We start from the raw sequence: 26968 nt of genomic DNA, 5'->3' as shown, positions 1-26968 counted from the left end.
TCCAATAGTTTGTCTTTCCCTAGCCATTGATATAAATAGATATTCTTCTTTACCCAAACTAATCAATGTAACTAAATTGGTGTTTAAATTTCTGAACAAGATGAATATCTCGTATAAGTTTTCACATCCTCTTGAATATTGGATAAAGAGGGTAGAGGAAGAAATCTATGCAAATGAGATTAAATTGATAATGGAAAGAAAAATTGTGAAAGGTTCCATAATAGAGAAATTGGAGCTGTATTTAGAGAACAATGTAATTAGGTGCAGAGATATTACAAAATGCTGAATTGAGTGATTATGCTAAACACCCCATCTTACTGCCCAAAATTCATCATCTAACAAATTTAATTGTTTTAAATGCCCATAAAAATGTAATGCATGGTGGGGTACAAGGTACCTTAAATTGTATTAGGGAAACCTTTTGGATTCCACAAGGACGGCAAAGTGTAAAAAGGGTGATTAAATCTTGTGTAATATGTCGCCGTGTGGATGCCAGATCCTATATGTACCCAGGTCCTCCACCATTGCCAAAGGAGCGTGTACAATTAGTGAAACCATTCGATATAACAGGTGTAGACTCTAGTGGTCCAGTCATTTTAACACGTACTTCAGATGGTGTTCCACTGAAAGTGTATGTATGCTTGTTCACTTGTACTGCTACTAGGGCAGTTCATTTAGAAGTGACCCAGGACTTGTCTGCTAAACAGTTTATACAGCTGTTTCGAAAATTTGCAGCTAGGAGATCCTGCCTGAGATTGATGATTTAGGGTAATGCCACAAATTTTGTTGCAGGTGCTCAACACTTGATAGAATTAAATAATAGTAACGATGTTCAATCTCTGTTAACCCAGCGAGGGTGTACCTGGAAATTTATTACTCCTAGAGCCCCTTGGCAGGGAAGGCTGTACGAAAGACTGATAGGCACAGTGAAGAGGTATCTCCGTAAAGTACCACACCGTTAATTTGGAAGAACTCCGTGCAGTGTTAGTGGAGGCGGAAAATCGGATAAATAATAGGACTCTCTCGTACATGAGTGATACACCTGATGCAGATGTATTAACACCCTCTCACCTAATATGTGGAAGGAATTTGGAAGCTGCCCCTGTCTTTAGAGATAATTCCGAAGAAAGTGATGAAGATTACAATGATGCGGCATTGTTGTGTGATATATTTAAAATGTTAAATAAAGTAATTGATTATTGGTCTAATGTGTGGTGTAAGGAATTTCTTACACTACATGAACACTTTTATGGTGCGACAGAGGCAGTAAATCGACAAAACATTCAACCAGGTGACATTGTGTTAATTGATACTGAATAACATCGAACATTGTGGCCTCTGGGCAAAGTATTGGCATTGTACCCAGATGCCCAAGGTGTTGTCCAGAACGTCAAAGTGTTGTGTCGTGGCCAAGAAAGCTTACGCACAATTAATAAATTGATTCCCTTGGAACTAAATGGCGTTCAATCAAATGTAAATGAAAATCTAAGGGAAAGTGACACGAGTGATATTGAACGTAACGCTGACCAAGTGATGCAGGAAGATGAAATTGTAGTAAGACCTACTAGGAGAACAGCCACTCAAGCCAGAACTAGCTGGAATCGTCTCCTAAAGGAAGAAGTAATTCGAGTCGTTTAGCAACGACCTCCGCCCTGCCACAGTGTAGAAAATAATTTCCCCAAATTATGCTGTGTAAATAAACCTGATTAAAAGTGCATTTTAGAAAATGGAGCCGACAGGGAGGCTCTGCGCCTGCGCTGACGAGCAGGGAAGAGACGCCATTGTTTTTTGAATGTGATACAGGCACTCTAACGTATTGTGCTTAATTTTCATCGCTCTGAGTTATATGGGGCTTAAAATCTCTCAAGTAGGAGCCGAAATTGTTGGATGTGCATTCCTGCACAACTGGAGCATTAAACAGATGTACAAGACAGCTCCAGGAACCTCAGATAAGCTATCTAAATTATGTTTGTAATTCTGGCCAGTATTATCATCATAAATTTAGTTAGAGGGGGGGTTCTGTACATGATACACAGTAATCTCCAGACTAATTGGCGAGTGCTATGATTATAAATTCTTCTGTTATATAAATGTGTATATGTAATCAATTATTAATTTTAATCAACAGTCCACAAATTTATATTAAATTTTATCAGAATTCCTGGTAATGTTTATTTCATTTGCAATTAATAGGTCTAAAGTAACTTGTGGAGAGATAGATTATGGTAGGTATCGAAGGGGGACATTTTTTGCGACATAGGCGTCCCAAAAATTCCTACTTGTCTTTGTAACTTTGATAAATAAAAATTATCTTTGTTACCATTTACTGGTATGTATCTAATGAGATACATCCAGGTAAATGTAATTTTCCACACATTACACGTATCCCCAGAGATCACCGAGTGCTTGACCATCCTGGGTAAAAGAGGTACAGAAACCACATAAAACGTAACACTGTAAACCATCATAATGTTGGTAGAATTACCAACAATATGTTAGGTAAAAATGACAAATGTGCAACTAATGCGACACTTTATTGTGGCTTTAGTTGCGTGTGTGTCCTTGTACCTATCACCATAACGTTTCGCCTCCCAGAAATTATTATACATTTCAACAATGCTCTCTGAGCGAAACGTAGATCAGCGGAACAGTGAGCGATATTATGGAAGCTTTACAGAAGAAAAGAGAGGACTTTTTTTTTCTTTAATGTAGAGGGGACGGGGTATCAATTTCCGACACAGTAAATCAATATCAATCGTCGAGCACAATATCCTTATATTGTATAGTCAGGGGATACACAGGACTGTTTCAGTTAACAATAAATAATAATAGTAGTAATAATAATAATAATAATAAAATATGATTACTATTAGTATTTCAACGAGTACATGTACAGGGTAGACAGTCCTACCTGACATCAATGACATACTACTGTACAGAAAGCCACTTTGTATGCTGAGCATTTCGGGCAAATTAGGTCAATTTTGTCCCAGGATGCGACCCACACCAGTCCACTAACACCCAGGTACCTATTTGACTGATGGGTGAACATTGGACAACATTATCTTATGAAAACACGTCCTAATGTTTCCAGCTGCACCGGGGATCGATCCCCGGACCTCAGCGTGTGAGCAGAGTACGCTAGCGATCGAGCTACGGGACACAAACTACATCTTGTTGACCGCAACTCAATTTACCTATTTTGCCTCAGTTTTTCTCTCGCAATCTTAAGAAAATTCTTATAAAATTGCTTTAAAATCTCCTGGCCATTAAATTAGAACAGCATCCTCCCCATGAATAATTTTTCAGCCTTCTCTCCAATCTGTAAACAAATATAATGCGTTATATATATATATATATATATATATATATATATATATATATATATATATATATATATATATATATATATATATTACACACACACACACACACACGAGAGATTCTGAAGGGAAGTTGCAGAGGTTGGTGGATGAGTTTGGAAGGGAATGTAAAACATGAAAATTAAAAGTGAATATTGGAGTAAGTAAGGTGACGAGGATAACAAACAAATTAGGCAACGGAAGGTTGGATATCAGATAAGAGGGAGAGAGTATGGAGGAGGTGAATGTGTTCAGATATTTGGGAGTGGAAGTGTCAGCAGATGGGTCTATGAAAGATGAGGTTAATCACAGTTTTGAGGAGGGGAAAAAAGGCGAGTTGTGCACTGAGGAGTCTGAAGACGAAGAACTTCGTCCATGGAAACAAAGTGGGGAATGTATGAGAGTATAGTTATACCAACGTTCTTATATAGGTGTAAAGCATGGGTGATGAATGTTGCAGTGAGGAGAAGGCTGGAAGCAGTGGAGATGTCGTGTTTGAGGGTAATGTGTGGTGAATATAATGCAGAGAATTCGTAGTTTGGAAATTAGGAGGAGGTGCAGGATTACCAAAACTATTATCCAGAGACATGACTCAAGAAATCGTAATGACACGATTGCAAACAAACCATACCCCCGGCCGGGATTGAACCCACGGTCATAGAGTCTCAAAACTCCAGCCCGTCTAGTGGCTAACGCGACGGGCTGGAGTTTTGAGACTATGACCGCGGGTTCAATCCCGGCCGGGGGTATGATCTATTATCCAGAGGGCTGAGGAGGGGTTGTTGAGGTGGTCTGGACATATAGAGAGAATGGAACGAAACACAATGACTTCGAGAGTGTATAAATATGTAGTGGAGGGAAGGTGGGGTAGGGGTCGGCCTAGGAAAGGTTGGAGTGAGGGGGGTAAAGGAGGTTTTTTGTGCGAGGGGCTTGGACTTCCAGTAAGCATGCGTGAGCTTGTTAGATAGGAGCGAATGGAGACAAATGGTTTTTAGGACTTGACGTGTGGTAGATTGGTAAAGCACTGCGTACCTTGTTCCAAGGTTCGTAGGTTCGAGTCTCCTTCATATATATATATATATATATATATATATATATATATATATATATATATATATATATATATATATATATATATATATGCAAAACAAAACTGACTCACGAAATCGTAATGACACGATTACAAACAAACCATACCACGGTCTGGAGTTTTGAGACTCTCTGACCGCGGGTTCAAATCCCGCCCGTGGTATGTTTTTTTTTTTATGCAAAACAAAAACTGAAAAAAAATGCGAAATTTCAAGCGCATTCGTGATTTCTCGCATTATCAAGGAACTGTGATAATGTGAGAAATCACGAAAGTGATTGGAATTTCGCTTTTTTCACAGTGGTTGTTCTGCATATTGTGATACTGCATGTTTACTATGATATTATATGTATGTTTAGAATTCAGAGAACAGGCGAAATATTCACAAACACTAATTAATCTCTGGTCGAAGGAGACTCGAACCTACGAACCTTGCGACAAGATACGCAGTATGATAAATGGTTTAAACGGTACGCAGTGCTCTAAGCACCGTACCACACTTGGCGCCCAGCCAACGCTAGACGTTTAGATCCAGGCAGCCCGCCTGAAGACAGGTAGTATTAGCTATTTCATCTCATCACCTGCATGCATCGGCTGACGGGAGATTTTTACAATGTTTAGAATTCGCAGAACAGGTGAAATATTCACACACACACACACACACATATATATATATATATATATATATATATATATATATATATATATACATGTATGTATATATACACATGTATATACAGTGGTCCCTCGTTGTTCGTAATTAATCCGTTCCTGGAGCCGTTACTATAAACGAAATTTACAATTTACGAATCAATTTTCCCCATAAGAAATAATGTAAATACAATTAATCCGTTCCTGACACCCAGAAGTATTAAAACAAAAAAAATTTTAACATGAAATATGCATGTAGTACATAAACAATACAATGGGAAATGATGAATGAAACATTAACAGCATAACACTTACTTTTATTGGAGATTCTTCTTAGTGTATGGGAGACTGGAGGAGGAGAGAGAGTGGATTGTTTATAGTTTGGAAGGGGAATCCCCTTCCATCAACATGTCAGGTACCATTTGCTTTTCTGGGGTTGCTTCTCTTCTCTGTTTCTTAATGCCACTAGGACCACCTTGAGAGTCACTGGAGTCCTGTCTCACAAAATAACTGTGGAGAGAGCTCTGTTTCTGGCGCCTCTTTAACACTTCCCTAAAATGGCCCAAGACTTTGTCACTGTACATGTTGCCAACCTGGCTTGCAACAACCTTGTTAGGGTGATGTTTCTCCATAAAGCTTTCCATCTTACCCCACATAGCAAAAATCTCTTTAATTTCTGAAGAAGGCACCTTCTTCCATCTCTCTTCCTCCTGTTCTGCAGCAAGATTCTGAGCTGCGATGTGTTGCTCTTCCTGCTGAAGCTCTTGCAGCTCCTCAGTGGTGAGCTCTTCATTGTGGTCTTCCACCAATTCTTCCACATCCTCCAAACTCACATCCAACCCCATGGAACTCCCCAGTGCCACAATTGATTTTACGACAGACATAGGCTCATTAGGGTCAGTCCCAAATTCTTCAAAATCCCTCTTGTCGACACAATCTGGCCACAATTTTCTCCAGAGTTCAAAGTCCTGGTAGTCACTCCCTCCCAAGCCATACCTATAAGGGTTATGCAGTGGAGGATGCTGAAGTGTTCTCTCCAAAATTCCCTTAGGGTCAAGTGAGTGTCTGTGGTCACAGTCAAGCACCTGTGAAACATTGCTTTTGTGTAGTTTTTTTAAAGTTTGCAATAACCTGCTGGTCCATGGGTTGGAGGAGAGGAGTGGTATTCGGGGGCAAGAACTTTACTGTGATGAACCCAAACCCCTCGAAAATTAGGTCATCCAAGTTTGGAGGATGAGCAGGTGCATTGTCCATTACTAGCAGGCACTTGATCCAATTTCTTTTCCAGGAGATACTCCTTCACACTAGGGCCAAACACTTCATTGAACCACTCGACGAAAATTTCCCTCGTGACCCATGCCTTACTATTAGATTTCCAAAACACACACAATTTACTCTTCATAACATTGTTTTTCCTGAACACTCTGGGATTTTCAGAATGGTACACTAGTAATGGCTTCACTTTGAAATCCCGACTAGCATTAGCACAGAACATTAGCGTCAGCCTGTCTTTCATAGGCTTGTGTCCTGGCATTGCCTTTTCCTCTTGTGTAATGAAGGTCCTCTTTGGCATTTTCTTCCAAAAGAGGCCTGTTTCGTCACAATTGAACACTTGTTCAGGTTTCAGTCCTTCAGCCTCCATGTACTCCTGGAATTCATGCACATATTTTTCAGCCACCTTGTGGTCCAAACTGGCAGCCTCACCATGCCTTACCACACTGTGTATGCCAGATCAGTTCTTAAATCTCTCAAACCAGCCTTTGCTGGCCTTAAATTCACTCACTTCACCACTATTTGCAGGCAATTTCTTTACCAAATCTTCATGCAACTGCCTAGCCTTTTCACAAATAAACGAAGTCATAAGAATATCTCCTGCTAATTGTTTCTCATTTATCCACACCAATAATAACTTCTCAACCTCATCCAGTACTGGTGATCTCATTTTTGTCAGCATAGTTACTCCCTTTGCAACAACAGCATCCTTTATTTCATTTTTCTTGGCCACTATAGAACATAAGGTTGTGTAGGGTTTCTTATACATCCTGGACAGTTCGGCCACACTTGTACCACTTTCATATTGTTCAATGATGGTTTTCTTAAATTCAATCGTATTTCTCACCTTCTTTACCACAGGCTTGGCACTAGGAGCTTTCTTTGGAGCCATGGTAGCTTACTTAGTACTTGCAAGCACTAAAATAAATGGAATATTATGAAATATTTCGCTGGAGCACATGAGGGGACCTTCGCTCACTGGTAAACAATGCCAGACTGGCTGCCGCCCTGGCTCACGCCGTGGGTACGCGTCCCGGACGAACTACGACTCGCGAGTCAACCTATGAAAAGCAAGTCCATCTTTATACGAAAATACCTCTATGATTGGCGAATTTTACGATTGCTGGGAACTACGAAAAGTGGGGGACCACTGTATATATATATATATAAGGAATTCGCAAGAACAGGCGAAATATACACAAACACTGATCTCTGGCTGAAGGAGACTCGAACCTACAAACCTTGGAACAAGGTACACAGTGCTTTACCAATCTACCCACACTGGACCTCTTCAAGGGGGGCTCCTTGGCGCGGTGAAGAGGCTCTTGGTCTGAGGAATTAGACCTGTCGGTCTCCTTCCTCAGACCAAACCTAATTACCCCCCAATCCTCCCTTCCCTATCCCATCCTCCCCTTTTTCCTTTCCTCCTCCTCCTTCCCACCCCTCCCTTTTGTCCTTCCTCTTTTTGGCCTTTGGGATTTTTCCCACAGGCACACTAGTTCATAGGTAGGGGGAAGGGTACCGATGTCCATCCCATTCTGTTGAGGTTCTTGGCAGTGGCGTAGTTTGCCGTGGGATCTGGATCGCCTGGGGATGTCCCGATCCCTCTCTGGTATCCCGGAGGGTGGCTTTGGGTGTCTTTCGGGCGACGGGTGTATCTCTGGAAGCTACCTTTCAGATTCCGGGGGTGGTGGCCGAAGGAGGTATGCTTTATGGCGGATATTCGGCCGCCCTCTCTTTTGTCCACCGAGGTAGCTCGGCAGATGTGAGGTTGCTATCCCGGATTGCTCGTTTACTGGCATGAAGGGTAGGGTATGGCACGGGTTCCATGCTGCATCTGCACTACTTGCAGTGCTGAGGTCCTCTTGGGCGCGGAGGGAGATTTCTGGCCATTTCATTTCTCCTAGGAACTATCCCTCCCCGGTCCCTTTTTTTATTCTTTTTTCTTTTCTTCTTTCTTTTTTTTTCTTAAAAACAAAAAGAAAGAAGTAACCTAACCATGGAGTCCCAAATTCATGACCCCGCTACCCCCGGGCCCCTTATTGTTACCGCACCCTGTTCTGACCTCGCCTCGTCTTTTAGCCACTCTTTGGACACTCCCAAGGCCCCTGTACCTCTTGCTGGTGCTGTTTCCTCACCCGCTTCAGGTACCGGGGCTTCCACTGACTCCTTCCATTTGTCTGACCTCCACTCTCCTTTGACTATGCTTCCGGCCTCACCCTCTATGGTGCGACGATTTTCGAATCGCCAGCCTGTCTCACGTCGGACCGACTCTGGTCTCACTTCTAAACCCCAACGACAATCTCCAGACGATGTTACTTCGTTACCTTCCCATTCTACTCGGAAAAGACCGACACGTCATGCACTCCCTCTCCACACTCAGTTTCGGACCACACAATTGACTAAATTCTTTACTTTACGACCGACTTCTTCTACTGCCTATCTTTCTGACCATAGTATTGGCAAAGCGCTCCTATGCCACATTGGTAGAGATATTTCCTTTCATGCTCTTAAGAGTGGTATGCACATCATCACAGTCCAGAATTCTACCCAAGCTCATGATCTTTCTCTTCTTTCACATATCAATACTATTCCTATCACTATCAAAAAACATCATTCCCTCAATTCTTGTAGTGGTACTGTTATTCTGCCCCATACCATAGTCCAACAGAATTTCCAGACATGTGGCAATGACATTCTCGAACAGCTGGAACTCCAAGATCTCCCAATTCTCAAGGTAGACACTTATATTCTTCCTGCCCGTGGGCAAAGACCCTTGCAATGTGGCTCGTTTAACTTTTGACAGCCGTGAACTCCCATCCTCTGTTTATGTAGCAGGACATCTGTTACACGTTCGGAAGGTGATCCCTACACCGCAATAGTGTAGGAATTGCTGGCGATTTGGCCACCCAGCAAAATATTGCAGATCTATAGCCGAATGCTCAGTCTCTTGTGCCGATGACCATTCTAAAACATCTTGCAGTCGACCTCCCTCTTGCCTTGTCATGAGGCTCACCCTTCGTACTCTCGCCGTTGTCAGGTCTACTTAAATGAGCGGGAAATTCGTTGCCTCAAAGAGGCAGAAGGTCTCCCTTATGCTATGGCAGTTTCTCATCTCTGCCTCCAAGGGAGACTACCCAGAGTTTCTTATTCTCGTGTTTTAAAACATCCCCCCACTTCTGGGGTCCCATCTTCTGCAGCCTCCTCTGCGGTTGCCAGTCCCATGGCCACTCCTGTATATAATTCTTTTGCTGTCCTGGGCTCAGACGTCCCTACTTCAACACCTCAGTCTGTCCTCACTTCTTCGTGTTATCCCTCACAAACCCCGGTATCGACAAGACCTCGTACGACACCTCCCAATCGTCCCTCTACTTCTCAGAGGTCCAACAAATCTCCTTTAACCCCTCCTTCCCTTCATCCATCTCCACATTTTCCCTTCCCGGTCTCTGTCCCTAGGTCTTTCCCTTTCACTGGCTCTGTAACAAGTGTGGAGGTTCATCCTCCTCGTACTATGCCTTCCTCCCCTGTCCCCTCCCAAGTTTCTTCCTCTTCTGCCACCTCCCAGGTTTCTGCCTCTTCTGTCTCCTCCCACACTTCTCCAGTTCCCTCCACCCTTTTGCCCCCCCCACCTTGGTACAGTTCATTACAGCTCCGATCTTCACTCAAACTTCTCCTCCTTCCATCTCCAATATTGTCTCCCATACGATGTCTCTGAACTCCGAAACACTTGAAGCAATCTCTGAACATATTGCAGAGACCAAACCATCAATGGACACTGATCCACCCTCTGTTCCTTCTCTTTCCTCTTCTCCATCTGCGCAACTCCTTTCTTCACAATGCACCGCTACTTTGCTACTTGAGCATTTTCCTTTGCCACCGCACATGGACTTTTCTAACCCTTCTAGTCCATACGTAACCTTACCTGCGGATTTCAGGTATCTTTATCGTTGCCAATCATTGCCTATTTCCAGTGGAATATTCGCGGCCTCAGGGGCAATCGGGGTGAGCTTCAGATGTTACTCTCCCAGTTTTCCCCTGTTGGTGATTGCTTACAGGAACCAAAATTACACTCTGCCATTATCTATCCCATCTCAGGCTATAATTTGTATTCTTCAGGTCCTTTTCCTGATGGGACCTTTAATGAAAGTGCCCTTCTATGCACTGATATTCCGTACCATCAGCTATTTGTTCGTACTTTGCTGCATTACACAGCAGCCCGTATCCACTTGCATAGGTGGTATACACTCTGTTCTTTGTATCTCTCTCCTTCTCGGGCATTATCTATCCCAGATATTGCCTTTCTTGTTTCGTCATTACCGCCACTTCTGTTACTTGGCGATTTTAATGCCCATCATTTCCTATGGAGGGGGGTCTCACTGTGATTCCTGTGGCATTCAGTTAGAGGCTTTTCTTGTTACCCACCCCCTCCATGTTTTAAATACAGGTACTCACACCCATTTTGATCCTAGGACTCATACTCTCTCTTGCATCGATCTCTCAGTCTGCTCTTCCTCCGCTGCATTAGACTTCACCTGGTCTGTTCTCTCGATTTGCATGAAAGCAATCATTTCCCAATCATTCTTACTTCCCCTTCATATTCACCACCTCTTTGTGTAACCCACGCTGGCAATTTGATCAAGCAAATTGGAACCTTTACTCACAACTAACTGTTTTTAGTGAGGTTCCTCCTTCGTCCTCCATTGGTGAGCTTTTACACCTCTTCTCGTCCTCAGTTTTAACCGCAGCTTCTCATTCTACACCCCAAACTTCGGGCAGGCATTCTCAGAAATGCATGCCTTGGTGGTCTCCTGCTTGTGCTCGTGCAGTACGTTTGAAATGCACTGCGTGGGGCAGATACCGGTACAATAGAACCACGGAGAGACTTTTTGATTTTAAGCAGAAGCGTGTGATCGCGTGTCATCCGCTAAATGCACTTGCTGGCGAGATTATGTCTACACCATCACCTCTGCTTCCTCTATGAGTGCAGTCTGGAAAAAAGTACGAAAACTGAGTGGTAAATATTCTCTTGATCTGGCTCCTGTTCTGCGGGTTGCCGGTGTTGATATAGCAAACCCACTAGATGTTGCCAATGAAACTGGCAATCATCTGGTCCGTATTTCTCAGGGGCTCCATCTATGCCCCTCGTTTCTTTCCTCAAAGTCTGCCAGAGAGTTAGCACCCTCGGGCTTTTCTTCTCTCAGAGAAGAACAGTATAATGTGCCTTTTACACTTCAAGAACTGGAGGCAACACTCTCAGCTTGCCGATCATCGGCAGCTGGGCCCGACGACATTCATATTCGTATGCTACAACATTTACATCAGTCAGCCCTTGCTGACTGATGTAAATGTTGTTTGGTCTTATTTGGTCACAAGGAGTTCTTCCACAGCTGTGGAAATCTGCCATTGTTCTCCCTTTCCGCAAACCGGGTGCTACGGGACATGAAGCCTCCCACTATCGTCCCATTGCTCTTACCAGTGCAGTTTGCAAAGTGATGGAACGCCTGGTAAATAGATGTTTAGTGTGGTATTTAGACACACACAACAGTCTCTCCACTCGTCAATATGGCTTTCGTAAGGGTCGTTCTACCATAGACCCCTTACTATGCTTGGATACGTATGTTCACAATGCCTTTGCGAATAACCACTCAGTTATTGCCATATTTTTTGACCTTGAGAAGGCATGCGACAACTTGAAGCGGCAGCGGCAGCAGCGGCATCCTACCAGCTCTTCTTCCTCAAAAAACATCGCTCATCAAAACTTGTGATGGCCTAAGCGAAAGTTCAACTACATGAACCCACGTAGACCACAAAATGACCCAAGAATACTAAGAATGTAACCCAAATCTTGACAAAAATAGAAGATCTAAGGAAGACAGCCCTGCTAACCCAAACACTGCCTCCGCTGCCAGACAACCACTTAACCCAAGCTCCGAGAAAACAAGCCTTCTCCATTGCTACACGGTATCTACTTCAGTGATACTATGAAAGGATATCGCAGAAGAAACAACATCAGTAATAAAAGAATAACAGCAAGGACCCTAGAACTCAACTTGTCTACCCAGCAGGACGCCGGTGTATCATCAACCCCCCTCACCGCCGCCACCCAGGGAACAACAACAACAACAAACATGGCTGACTCCCCCTCCAACTCCACTCCCTTCAAAGGATTCACCCATGATTACTCAGGTATGATTATTCCTGACAATATCAAGGACTACATAGTTGCTCTAGAAAACGAAATCAAAGATATCAAAGCAACACTCGAGCGACGAGAATCCAAGATAACCTCGAGAACAAGATCCAAAACCTTGAAGAGAAGATTACATCGGGAAGTGTTGACACAGAAAATACTCTGAAAGCAGCTATAGCCAGTCACACAGAACAAATAACTACAATAAATATGAAGGTTGAAGAAGCAATCAAGGACTGGAACCAGAACATGCACACTTGACTAAATGAATACCTTGATTTCCAAGACGACAAAACTGAACAAGATAAGTTGTCTGATGCAGTTATAATAAACAGTCCACACATTCCAAGTGACATAACACAAGCTCAGTGCAAAGAAACTGCTGTCAGGATAATACAGGACCACCTACAAGTCATCGTGCAAAACAATGAAATCAAAGAAACACGTTTGTTAGGAAAACCAGGAAGTAAACACAGTATAATGATCAGACTTCATTCATACGATAAAAGAAAGGACCTAATTAAATCAGCAATTACAATGAAAAATGGAGTGTACATAAATGAGTGTCTAACAAGAAAACGTCAAAACCTTCTGTTCAGGCTGAGAAAACTTAAACAGGAAAACAAAATACATCAGTGTTTCACGCGAGATGGGAAAATACTAGTAAGGAAAACATCAACAGGACAACAATATACTATCTCAAACGAACACGATTTCTCTACCTTCCTTAGAAAAGCTGACATTTCTGTAACAGATTAGATAAGTGCCCTTAATACATATATACGTGTGGTGCATATAGTGTACCTTACTATTATATTGTGCATTATTATTTTTATTATTTTTTTCATCACAAGCTAATGCTAACTACCTCCAATACTTTTTTACTTCTTTCTTACTGCTATTAATTGCTCATAATTTTATGCTACAAGTCAAATCTTACTCCAAATTAATATTATTCATTGTTCCTACCTGTCCATTTAATTTTGTTTACCACTACTTGTTTTTTTAGTCACTTTTTATTGTGTGTGCAATTAGTGTATATTCAAATTACTTTTTTGCAAGTACCAAAACTATCTTTTGCTAGCTAGTACCAACTACCTCATTTTTTTTTTACTTTTTATTGTGCAATAAACTGCTCAACTTATTTAATATTACAAATCAGATCTTACTCCTAAACCAATATTATTTCATAGTGACTATCTGTCCATTTAACTTGTTTACCATTACTTAATTGTAGTCCCTTATATATTTTTCGTCCTTTATTTTAGCTTTATATAACTACCTTAGCTCATATATTCACAATTGTTAAAATAATCATGGTGCTATTCTTAGGTGCTAAAGTTAATAAGTTCACTATTTTGCCATTATACTCCAAAGCTATTTGATTACAACTTTATTGTTCACCACAACTTATATTAGTCCCTTTTACATTATAATTTTATATTACAATTCTAACTTTAAAGAATTACCTTTAAAGTACTACCTACTATAATATTCCCAAGCTCTATTATTTGATCATCACTTTATTTGTTCACCACAAATTATTTTAGTCCCTTTTATATTGTCTCCTTTATTTTAGCTTTAAAAAACTACCTTAGCTCATTATTTTTACATTTGTTAAATAATTCAGGTGCTATTTTTTTTTAGCTTTAGAATATTTACTTTATTTTTTACTTAATTCTAACTATAGATTCACTACAAATCTTATGATTACAAGCATTGATCCTGATACCAACCTCTTATTTAATGACTTAAATGATTCAAACAGTTACTGTAATTACTACACAGCAGAACAATCAAAGGCACTTCTCAGAGCCAACAACAACATAACTATCTTTAACTACAATATCAGATCTTTAAGCAAGCATTATGATGACCTCCTAGCATTACTAAATTCCTTGCATGCCAATATGTCCATCATTACACTAACTGAAACCTGGCTAAAGCCTGATACTACAGATGTCTATGCCATTCCTGGTTACACAGCCATACACAACTGTAGGCCAGACCAACAAGGGGGTGGCACTGCTATATAGTACTCAGACCAACTAGAATGTATCACTAATACTTGCACAAGGGATGAACATGGGGAATATATAACAGCTAAATTCAAATCCAAATACCTACAAAAACCTCTCACAGTGATAAACATCTACAGAGTTCCACAATCAAACATTAGCCAATTTAGTCAAAACCTAGGAAGTATGATAACTGATGCACGCATGAACAAAGATCACTTGCTACTCTCAGGTGACTTCAATATAAATCTCCTGCAAGACCAGGACCCACACGTTACTGAATTCACAAACACTGAGTAACTGCATGTTGCTACCAACAGTAACAAAACCTACAAGAGTTACAGAGACTAGTGTTTCCCTACTTGACCACATCTGGACCAACACCATATCCCCTTTAAAATCAGGCATAATTAGAGATAATACCACAGACCACTACCCTACTTTCCTCATAACAACTCTTGGTAAAATACCCCAAGACACTACTAAAGTCACCTTCAGACTTCACAATGAGGCAGCCATTAATAACTTCACAACAGCAGTAACAAACATTGACTGGCACACTGAGCTAGAAATCTATACAGATATTGACGAATGTTTTAATAATTTTCTAAAAAAGACCCAATACCTTTATAACAAGCACTGCCCTAAAAAAACTAAACAGATGCCAGCTAAGAGACTGAACAGTCCCTGGCTAACACCCAGCATTCTCAAATCCATAAATACAAAACACCGATATGAAAAACAGTACAGAATGGGTCACATAACCAGAGACCAAACAAAAGGTTACTCGTCAATCCTAACCAGCCTGATAAGAAGGGCAAAAAAATTGTATTATGAGAACAGATTATCCAACTTACGAGGTGATATAAAAAAGACCTGGAAGACCCTATCAGAAATTCTGGGAACAAAAAAGATATCACGACATAGCGAAATAAAATTAGCAAAATCAGATGAACCCCAACTCCCACCAACAGAAACAGCAAACAGACTCAATGATTTCTTCTCCACTATAGGTCAAAACCTTGCCAATAAAATCCCAAGCTCAGATACCCCACCAAATGACTACCTCACTGGCAACTACCCGAACACACTGTTCCTAGCTCCGACTAACCCATACGAAGTCTCCCTTATTATCAACGCACTGAAAAACAAGGCAGGAGATTTAAATACCTTACCACCCTTTATATACAAAAAAGCGTCACAAGTACTATCACCAGTCATTGCAACACTCTTTAACAAATCCATTGAATCCTCCACCTTCCCTACAGTTCTCAAAATAGCAAGGGTCACCCCGATCCATAAAGGAGGAGACCAAACAGAGTTGAATAACTATAGGCCAATATCCAATTTACACCCTCTCTCAAAAATCTTCGAAAAATTAATTCATAAACGAATCTACTCCTACCTCATCTCCCAAAACATTCTCAACCCCTGCCAATTTGGATTCAGGCCTAATAAAAATACTAATGATGCTATTATACACATGCTAGAACATATATACACTGCAATAGAGAAAAAAGAAGTCCCACTGGGGATCTTCATTGACTTACGTAAAGCTTTTGATACAGTTGACCATGACTTGCTCCACGTAAAATTGTCACACTATGGTATTAGAGGGCACTCCCTCAACTACCTCAAGTCTTACCTCAGCAACAGAAGCCAATATGTGTACGCAAATGGGCAAGCTCTTCCGCACAACCAATTACAGTTGGTGTCCCACAGGGAAGTGTCCTTGGCCCTCTTCTCTTTCTCCTATACATAAATGATCTACCAAATGCTTCGCAATTACTCAAACCCACACTTTTTGCAGATGACACTACATACGTCTTCTCTCACCCGAGCCCAGTCACGCTAGCCAATACTGTAAACACCGAATTACAGAAAATATCTACCTGGATGAGGACTAACAAACTTACACTAAACATTGACAAAACCTACTTCATTCAGTTTGGTAACAGAGCTACAGATGTACCTCTTAACATAACGATAAACGGATCACCTATCACAAAGCTAACAGAGGGAAAATTCTTAGGAATCCACCTCGATAATAGACTCAAATTTCATACACATATACAACAAATTTCTAAGAAAATTTCCAAGACTGTAGGCATACTATCGAAGATACGGTACTATGTTCCACAGTCAGCCCTCCTGGCCCTTTATCACTCTCTTATTTACCCCTATCTCACCTATGGAATTTGTGCATGGGACTCAACAACAATTAACCATCTCAGACCACTAATTACCCAACAAAAGGCTGCAGTTAGAATGATAAATTCTCACTACAGGCAACACACTCCACCAATATTCAAAACACTCAACCTACTCACCATACAAAACATCCATACTTATTATTGCACCTATTATATACATAGAACACTTAACTCTGATATTAACCCTCCCCCCAAACATCTCCTTGCCAACCTCAACAGAACACATGACCATAACACGAGGCACAGATCACTCTTTGATGTTCCTCGTGTATATCTCACGCTATGCAAAAACTCAATGCACATAAAAGGCCCTAAAATCTGGAATTCATTACCTGTAAATATAAAAGAAACACTACCTGTTTATAAATTCAAGTCTCTTCTCAAAAGATCACTTACTCACTCAAAACCAAATAAATACAGAATAACTGAACCTTATAAATTGTATATCCAAAATGTTACTCACAATTATATCACATAAATGTTAAACCTAGGACCCAATCTAACTTATGTAGTGTATTTAAAAAAAATAACTAACAGAATACTCCATTCTACTGAATGAACAGCAATGCATGCAACCATATGACCTGTCTTTGTAATACTCATTTGTGCTTTATAGTTATCTGTTTACAATAATGTCTTATCACTGATTTCATCATTGCTTAGTTAATCTTAAGTTAATTTTAAGCCAGCCCGTAATGCTATGCATATAAGTGGCTTTGGCATGCTGCTCTTACCTGTATTTTTTTTTTGTACCTCTGTATGTATGCTAAATTTCTAAATAAAATAAATAAATAATATTTTGGCCCAAGCCCACTCCTTAGGCCTTCGAGGCAATCTACCATCCTTCCTTAAGAACTTTTTAACTGACAGACATTTCCGTGTTCGGGTTAATTATGTCCTCTCCCCGGACTTTATCCAAGCTGAAGGTGTCCCTTAGGGATGTGTTCTGAGCCATAAATGATTTGGCCTCTAGTCTTCCATCCAATATTTGGTCATCACTATGTTGATGACTTTGCTATTGCCTGTGCAGGCGCTGACTGTCACCTCATAACAGTTTCTCTCCAGCATGCGGTCGACCGTGTTTCCAATTGGGCCACCACACACGGGTTTAAATTTTCCAGTACCAAAACTCACCAAATTACTTTCACTAGACGCTCTGTCATCTCCGATCATCCTTTATACCTCTATGGCACCCGTATCCCTGAACGTGATACAGTCAGGTTTCTAGGCCTCCTCTTTGACCGTAAGTTATCCTGGAAATCTCACATTACCTCTCTGAAGACAACTTGTCACAGCCGGCTGAATCTTCTTAAAACCCTTGCTCATCTTTCATGGGGAGCTGACCGTCGAACTCTCCTTCACCTACATTCTGCCCTAATTTTATCGAAACTTGACTATGGTGACCAGATATATTCAACTGCCTCTCCTGCTACTCTATCTAGCCTCAACCCTATTCATCACCAAGGATTACGTTCATGCCTTGGTGCTTTTCGCTCTTCCCCTATTGAGAGCCTCTATGCAGAAGCGAATGTGTCATCCTTATCCGATCGCCGTGATGCCCATTGCCTTCACTACCATGTACGCTCTCATGATTTCCGCAATCCTTCCATTTATAGAATAGTCACCGATATTAGTAGACATTATTTGTTCGCCGTCCCTGTTTGCTCTGTCCCTTCTCTCTTCGCCTACATTCGCTCTTGTCTTCTCTTCAATTTCCACCTTTCTATGTTCATGTAGCATCTCACTTTTCCCTACCCCCATGGTAAGTTCCAACTGTTCGAGTCTGTTCTTTCTCACTCCCTTGCTCGAAAGCCCAACTGTCTACGGTAGCTTCCCGCTCTCTTTTTCTTGACCACTTCCACTCTCATTCTCATGCCATTGCAGTGTACACAGATGGCTCTAAGTCTTCTGACGGAGTAGGATTCGCAGCAGTGTTTCCGGACAGCGTCGTACGAGGGCATTTACTATCTTCGGCTAGTATCTTTACTGCTGAATTGTATGCCATTCTTGCAGCACTAATCTGTATTGCATCTATGCCTGTGTCATCATTTGTGGTTGTCTCACTCTTTTAATGCTTTACAGGCTATACAGAAATTTGATACAACTCGCCCCTTAGTCCTCCATATCCAACTTTGGCTACGCCGCATCTCTACCAAGCATAAAGATAGTTTTTTGTTGGGTCCCTGGCCATGTTAAAGTACAGGGCAATGAACAGGCAGACACTACTGCGCGGTCAGCGGTACATGACCTACCAGTTTCATATAGAGGTGTTCCAGTTACGGACTATTTTGCTGCAATAGCTACCCACCTTCACACACGTTGGCAACAACGTTGGTCTACCCTACTCGATAACAAACTTTAATCTATTAAACCGAATATAGTTACTGGCCGTCTTCTTGTCACCAGTGCCGAGGTTGGGAGGCTACTCTCTCCCGTCTCCATTGGCCAAACTCGTCTTACTCATGGATATCTCATGGAGAGGCGCCCTGCTCCTCTCTGTGAGAATTGTAAAGTTCCATTATCTGTCAGCCACATTCTGTTCGACTGCTCACTTTATCAACGAGCACGCAGAATTTACCTCCAAAGTCGTCTTCGCTCCGCTCTCTCTTTACCTTCTCTTCTCGCTGATGGACCCACCTTTCATCCGGACTCTCTCATTGACTTTTTGACAACAACTGACTTACTTCACAAACTCTGATGATACCTTCAGCTCTTTCTACCTCGATCTCTTGCTACCCTCTACCCTGCACTATCCCCTGCCCCGCGGTTTTCTGTAACCTACTGATCGCCCCTCCCCCCTTCTGCCGCCCAATACCCTCGCTTCCTTTCCTACCCTGCAGCGCTGTATAGCCCTTGTGGCTTAGCGCTTCTTTTTGATTATAATAATACCCACACTGGACCAATACCTTGGAGTCCAGCTTGCGCTAGACTTTGTGTATATTTCGCCTGCTCTTGCGAATTCCTTGCATTGTTAAAAATCTCTAGTAAGGCTGATGCATCCAGGGGATGAGATGAAAAGCTGTAAGCCTTCTCCCTAAAAGCTGGCTGCCTTGGATCAAAGTCTAGAGCAAGCTGGACTCCAAGGTATTGGTCCAGTGTGGGTAGATTGGTAAAGCATTGCGTACCTTGTTCCAAGGTTCGTGTCTCCTTCAGCCAGAGATCAGTGTTATATAAATGTCGTGCCGAATATGTAAAACTGGTCAATTAGCAAGAACTCATTTAAAATTAAGTCCTTTCGAAAATTTTCTCTTATACGTTTAAAGATATATTTTTTTCATTAATGTTAATGTAAAAAATTTTTAATTTGCCCCTAAAGAATCTAAGAAAACTTACCTAACCTTATTATAACAAGAACAATTTATTTTAGCCTAACCCAACTAAATATATTTTAGATTTGTTTACAATAATTTAATACTAAACAAACACAGTGAAATATATTTTTTTCGTTAGGTTCAGAATGATTTTGGCGAAATTATTGCATACTCAAATTTCCACTTGCCCTATATGGCAAGATGAGCGTTGCTATTTAAGCCAAGATCGCAAGTTCTGCCTATTCGGCACGACATATATATATATACACGACTTTCACAGACGACTCATGTTAGAAATTCGTAAGGGATTAATGATCTAGTCAAGGCGAAGATGCAAGCATTCTCAGTTTATCACATGCGGGCCAGAACGGTAGAATAATCAAACTCAAAACTCTGAAAAACCTTAAGACATTTCGCCGAGGCTGGGATGCAGCTTGCCTTTGGAAAATCAGCCAGGAATGAGCAACATCATCAAAGGTTCCTGGTGGAACACCCGCGGCCAAGCTTTTTGATGTGGAGTATCCAATCTAACTCATAAGGTCTGGCGAGATTATGTTGCCAACCTGGAGAATGTTACACTAGAAACCTCCACTATCTCAGCCACTGTGTAATTACCTGTCCGAGTGTGCGGAGGTTCAGATACTAGCTTTTGGTCCTCATCTTAACTGGCATTGTTTATTTCTGTCATATTTGAATACAGAGAGCCTTGGCTCACATTTGAATACAGAGAGCCTTGGCTCACATTTGAATACAGTGAGCCTTGGCTCACATTTGAATACAGTGAGCCTTGGCTCACATTTGAATACAGTGAGCCTTGGCTCACATTTGAATACAGAGAGCCTTGACTCACATTTGAATACAGATAGCCTTGGCTCACATTTGAATACAGAGAGCCTTGGCTCACATTTGCACACAGTGACCCTTGGTTCACATTTGCACACAGTGACCCTTGGCTCACATTTGCACACAGTGAGCATTGGCTCACATCTGAATACAGTGAGCCTTGGCTCACATCTGAATACAGTGAGCCTTGGCTCACATCTGAATACAGTGAGCCTTGGCTCACATCTGAATACAGTGAGCCTTGGCTCACATCTGAATACAGTGAGCCTTGGCTCACATCTGAATACAGTGAGCCTTGGCTCACATCTGAATACAGTGAGCCTTGGCTCACATCTGAATACAGTGAGCCTTGGCTCACATCTGAATACAGTGAGCCTTGGCTCACATCTGAATACAGTGAGCCTTGGCTCACATCTGAATACAGTGAGCCTTGGCTCACATCTGAATACAGTGAGCCTTGGCTCACATCTGAATACAGTGAGCCTTGGCTCACATCTGAATACAGTGAGCCTTGGCTCACATCTGAATACAGTGAGCCTTGGCTCACATCTGAATACAGTGAGCCTTGGCTCACATCTGAATACAGTGAGCCTTGGCTCACATCTGAATACAGTGAGCCTTGGCTCACATCTGAATACAGTGAGCCTTGGCTCACATCTGAATACAGTGAGCCTTGGCTCACATCTGAATACAGTGAGCCTTGGCTCACATCTGAATACAGTGAGCCTTGGCTCACATCTGAATACAGTGAGCCTTGGCTCACATCTGAATACAGTGAGCCTTGGCTCACATCTGAATACAGTGAGCCTTGGCTCACATCTGAATACAGTGAGCCTTGGCTCACATCTGAATACAGTGAGCCTTGGCTCACATCTGAATACAGTGAGCCTTGGCTCACATCTGAATACAGTGAGCCTTGGCTCACATCTGAATACAGTGAGCCTTGGCTCACATCTGAATACAGTGAGCCTTGGCTCATGACCTCATTTAATTTCTTAAGGTTACACACACTATTCATGGCGTAAGGGGCGTTATTATGGCTGCTCTTAAAATTTTATTAAATATGTTTCTACCACTTTCTCGTCCAGATATTGTGTACCTGGAGAGGGTTTCGGAGGCAAACACCCCCGCAGATCGGTTTGATACCAAGCCTCATGGTGGATCAGGGTCTGATCAACCAGGCTGTTACTGCTGGCCGCACGCAAACTGACGTACGAACCACAGCCTGGTTTGTATAAGTGCGGATTTTAATACAAAGTAAATTTGTTCAGTACTTCAAAAGTTAATTACGTCACTTTTAACATGAAAACCTGAAGAATTAATGTGTTGTGGCAACGTTTCGCTTTCCAGGAGCTTTATCAAGCTTCCATCAACGGCTTGATAAAGCTCCTGGAGAGCGAAACGTTGCCACAATAAAATGCCACATTAGTTACACTTGTGTCCTTTTACCTAACATATTGTCGGTAATTCTACAAAACATTAATATAAATATATAATATAAACTACAGTGACCAATATCGCTAAGTCTTGGTCTCTTGTCCCATACGATAATTATTTCTGAATCATTTATTTTTGGACGAGTGTGGGGGAAAGAGGCGAAATAATCATTTTCATTTTGGTCTTCATCTCATCCAACACAGCTTTGATGACCAGGTATGAGCCTCAGGTTCTACCGTCAGGAAGAAGATTGAGACAGTTATGCAACATATGGGAATCTTTATTAAGAAAACGTTTCGCCACACTGTGGCTTCATTAGTCCAAGAGTGATGGACCGAACACATCGATTCACTGCCATTCACTTAGCGTGAATGGCATGGGAGACTGGCTTGGTGTGCGCAGTGATGGGTGGACGGGTACCGGACGGTCGCTGAAACACGAGTTAAATCACGAAACTCGAGGCCAAATTTTGCCAAAAAAAACTCGCAGGCTGAGGGACTGATTACCTCAAACTCCTCTCCTTACCCCTCTCTGCTCTGTATTGGACTGATGAAGCCACTGTGTGGCGAAACTTTTCCTTAATAAAAATTTCCATATGTTGCATAGTGTCTCAATCTTCAAAAGTATAGATGAATGCAAGTAGGTTAGTCCCAACACTACGGAAAATGAGCAACGAGGAGAAGGTAAGAGAACCAAACCTGACGTTATCAGAGGATAACTGAACAATGCATTCATGGGAAAGGAGCGCTAAACCCGTAGAGGTCATACAGCGCCTGGAGGATGGGAAGCAGTGAGGTTCTATGCAAGGAGTGTTAAACAGTTCCAGTCCCTTAGATCAAGAACCCTCACCTGAATTAAGAAATCTCTCTAGAAGAGAAGACCGGGGAGACATGATAATGACATTATAAATATTCAAGAGTTGACAGGATGGACCAGGATGAATGATTCCAGAGGTGAAAAACGGGTTCAAGAGAGCACAGCTGAAAGGTAAAGACAGTCACCGGGTTTCCAGGAAGTATTTTTTCAGTCTCACGGCGGTTAGGAAATGGAATGACCTGGACGAAACAGTAATGGAGGCAGGCTTGATACACAGTTTTAAGAATAGGTATATCACTGCCCACGAAGCTAGGAGGAAGTAAATCTAGTAAGTAGCAAGTTAAAAGGCAGATAAGTCTGTGAGAATTATGCAGAAACTATAAAGAGGAAAATCATGGAACTGCTGGGGAATGAACCCATAACGAGACCTAAAACTCACAGGCCAGTGCGTTAACCACTAACCTGTGGTTAATGCACTCACCATGGGTTCAAAACCCAACCCGTTCCATGATTTGTTTGCAATCGTGTTATGATTTCGTGAGTTATAGAGAGATATTCACCGAGGAAGCGAATGATGCTAGAATAGGACGTTGAAAGGGCCAATCAGCAGTTACTAACAGAAACCGAAATTCGAACCTTTAACAAATAGGAGAATACAAATAAATACAAACTCCTCTTTTCTCATAAAAAAATAAAAAAATGCCAGTATAATTCTCAGAATTTAAGTTGCCGGAATATATTAAATTCCAAAGTCCATTAAATAAAAGAAACAGAAATGAAAATGTACGAAGTCTCGTCCGAACTGTGTGTGTGTGTGTGTGTGTGTGTGTGTGTGTGTGTGTGTGTGTGTGTGTGTGTGTGTGTGTGTGTGTCCCAAAATCGCAAAACTAGTTAACCTGACGATTTAGAAGCTCAATAGACCAATCAATTTCCACTGTGAGATTTCTATTAAATTTCCGATTGAAAATAACCCTGGGTTCTGGTTCTGGTTTTTAATACATTCTATCAAACAGAATAAAAGGAATGAAGTCAGCCTCAGTAATTGCTGACTTTTATATCACAGATTATTTTTGGTGTTCGTGTGTGTGTTTGTGTGTGTTTCTCTGTTGCCCAGCTGTGTGTTCTGCCCAATTTATGTACAAGTGGGCACACTTGTACTCCAAGTTATTACACACTTACAAACACAGCTTGTGCACTTTGTACACACCTAGTTGTGAATTAGACACCTATGCAACATATGGGAATCTTTATTCTGTAGACGTTTCGCCAACCAATGGCGAAACGTTTGCACAAGATATTAACTTTCCTCATGCTTCTAAAATTGATGTATATTAACAATATTAACAATGAGCATAAATAATAGAAGTCCTCAGGTAGTTCTTCAACTCTATATATCCTTGGTTAGGCCTCATTTAGATTATGCTGCACAGTTCTGGTCACCGTATTACAGAAATGATATTAATGCTCTGGAAAACGCACAAAGGAGGATGACAAAGTTGATCCCATGTATCAGAAATCTTCCCAATGTGGATAGACTGAGGCCCTGAATCTGCACTCTAGAAAGGCGTAGAATTAGGGATGATATGATCGTGGTATATAAATGTAAAGCAGTAATAAATAAAGAGGATGTAAATAGCGTGCTAAAAATATCTAGCCAAGACAGGACTCGAAGCAATGGTTTTAAGTTGGAAAAATTCAGATTCAAGTAGGATATGGGAAAGCACTGGTTTGGTAATAGAGTTGTGGATGAGTGGAACAAACTCCCGAGTACCGTCATAGAAGCTAAGACGTTGTGTAGCTTTAAAAATAGGTTAGATAAATACATGAGTTGGTGTGGTTGGGTTTGAGTTGGACCTGACTAGCTTGTGCTACTAGGTCAGATGCCGTGCTCCTTCCTTAAGTGAATGTGACCAGACCTGATTAGGTTAAGGCATTGGTTTAAGCCTGTATGGGACTTGGATCTGCCTCGCATGGGCCAGTAGGCCTGCTGTAGTGTTCCTTCTTTCTAATGTTATTACAAATTTAATGTTCACATAAAGAGCATTTAAGCATATATTATGATTATTTATATTAATGGGGAGCGCGAAATCCGCACGGTCATACAGTGTCTGGAGGATTGGTGGTAATCAGATTTGATCTGAGGAGAGGGCAACTCCATTTATTTGGAACAAGAGCCCTTCACCAGAGCATCAGAGGACTCTCCCCCCCCCTCCTCTTCCCAGTTACTTATTTTAACAAAAAAATTAAAACATTACAAAGGGAAACGATTTTAAACATTTTATCCTCCAATTTACTCCTGTGTAAATATTACATTAATTTTTGTAAACAAAGGCATTAATGATGTATAATTGCATAATGTTTGCAAAACTTTTTCCTTGTTACGTTTTGCAGTTATGTCTGGCTCATTGAATGTAATTATTTTTTTCTCAACACACCGGCCGTATCCCACCTAGGCAGGGTGACCTAAAAAAGAAAAACCACAGTTTTTCATTTTAAATTTAGTAATTTATACAGAAGGGGTTATTAACTCCTTGCTCCCGGCATTTTAGTCTCCTCTTACGACACGCATGACTTACTGAGGAAGAATTTGTATTGTTTTTTCAGTTAGGTTTGAAGTCCATCGGCTACGCTAAGATTTATTAAGACTGCTCGTCACCAATCAAGAATATTTTAAATTACTTGAACAAGGATTTAAGTAAACTTAAGGTTGCTCATCGGGTTGCACACTTCATCAAGTGTACATACGTTGTTCGTCTTATTACATAAATATGAAAGATATAATCATCAAGTTGTATTAAGTGTATTATTATTGATTATTATAACCGTTATAAAAAATATTTTAACTATCAAAAAAATTAAAAACTACTCAAAACAAACATTTAAAACTTAATTATGGTACTCACAATTTTGTTTTCTTGGTTTTCTCATCTTTGTTGCAGTTTTTACGTAGGATCCAATGATTCTTCTTTTGTCTCTATGCCTCGTAAATCCTCCAGTTATCCTGTGTGTTGCTTGATCGTGAGTTAGTATATTATACTGTACATTACTGTGTCTGTCACTATTCCAAGTACAACCACTCATTTCGTCACCTCTACTCTCACAGAAGTGTACCAGCTCCCACTTGGTACACTCCTGCGTAAACTATGGTCGATGGCTTGTGAGGTTTAAGTCCCAGACTGCAAGCGGGTCAGTTAAGATTACAATTTATAACACAAAAATCAAGAATATTTTGATATCTGGTACGTGGAATAAAGTGAACTTCCAGCGCTCATGCACTGAGAGAGATGTATACCTCTTGGTGTATATACCCTGTGTGTTACAAAACGCTGCTGATTAAATGCAACCATAGTGTTCTAATAAATAACAAGCGTATCGTGTATTCAGTGAGCGGGGCAGAAAACGAGCTCTCAGATGCGTTCGTTTCATTATATAAGGTTTCACCACTTGCTTCACCCGAAACCTCGGGAAGAAATAGTCGACAAGTGCTGCTAGCTGACGTTCCTCGTGACCTGTCAAGAACTGAGATTACGTAGAGAGATGTGAGATATTTAAAGTGTCTGTATGAATACAGTTGAATTGTGTTACTGAATAGTTGATAAATTGGGTGATGATGTTTACAGCATCCGAATCTCTACAGTGTAAAGATTTTGAATCTTATGTTAAAAATTGCTTTGTGAACCCTATGCTTAAACTTGCATTAGAAAGGCAATTACAATAGGAAACGGATTAAAAATAGTACAAACACCGAGAATTGCGAAACTGTCATTG

The 26968-nt window shown here is 41.2% G+C and overlaps 1 long non-coding RNA gene across 1 annotated transcript in view; it reads right to left on the bottom strand.

Annotated features, from left to right (window-relative positions):
* LOC128700497 (uncharacterized) overlaps positions 1-26700 on the bottom strand; it is a 106001-nt gene extending 79301 nt beyond the window's left edge. The window contains exon 1 of the long non-coding RNA XR_011393834.1: positions 26104-26700. This is a non-coding gene — a long non-coding RNA (uncharacterized lncRNA). The remainder of the gene's footprint in view (positions 1-26103) is intronic.
* Between the last annotated feature and the right edge of the window lie 268 nt (positions 26701-26968).

The sequence above is a fragment of the Cherax quadricarinatus genome, chromosome 65 (genome assembly GCF_038502225.1).
Source record: "Cherax quadricarinatus isolate ZL_2023a chromosome 65, ASM3850222v1, whole genome shotgun sequence".
In the NCBI taxonomy this organism is placed as follows: Eukaryota; Metazoa; Arthropoda; class Malacostraca; order Decapoda; family Parastacidae; genus Cherax; species Cherax quadricarinatus.
This window is presented reverse-complemented; position numbering and strand designations above follow the sequence as displayed.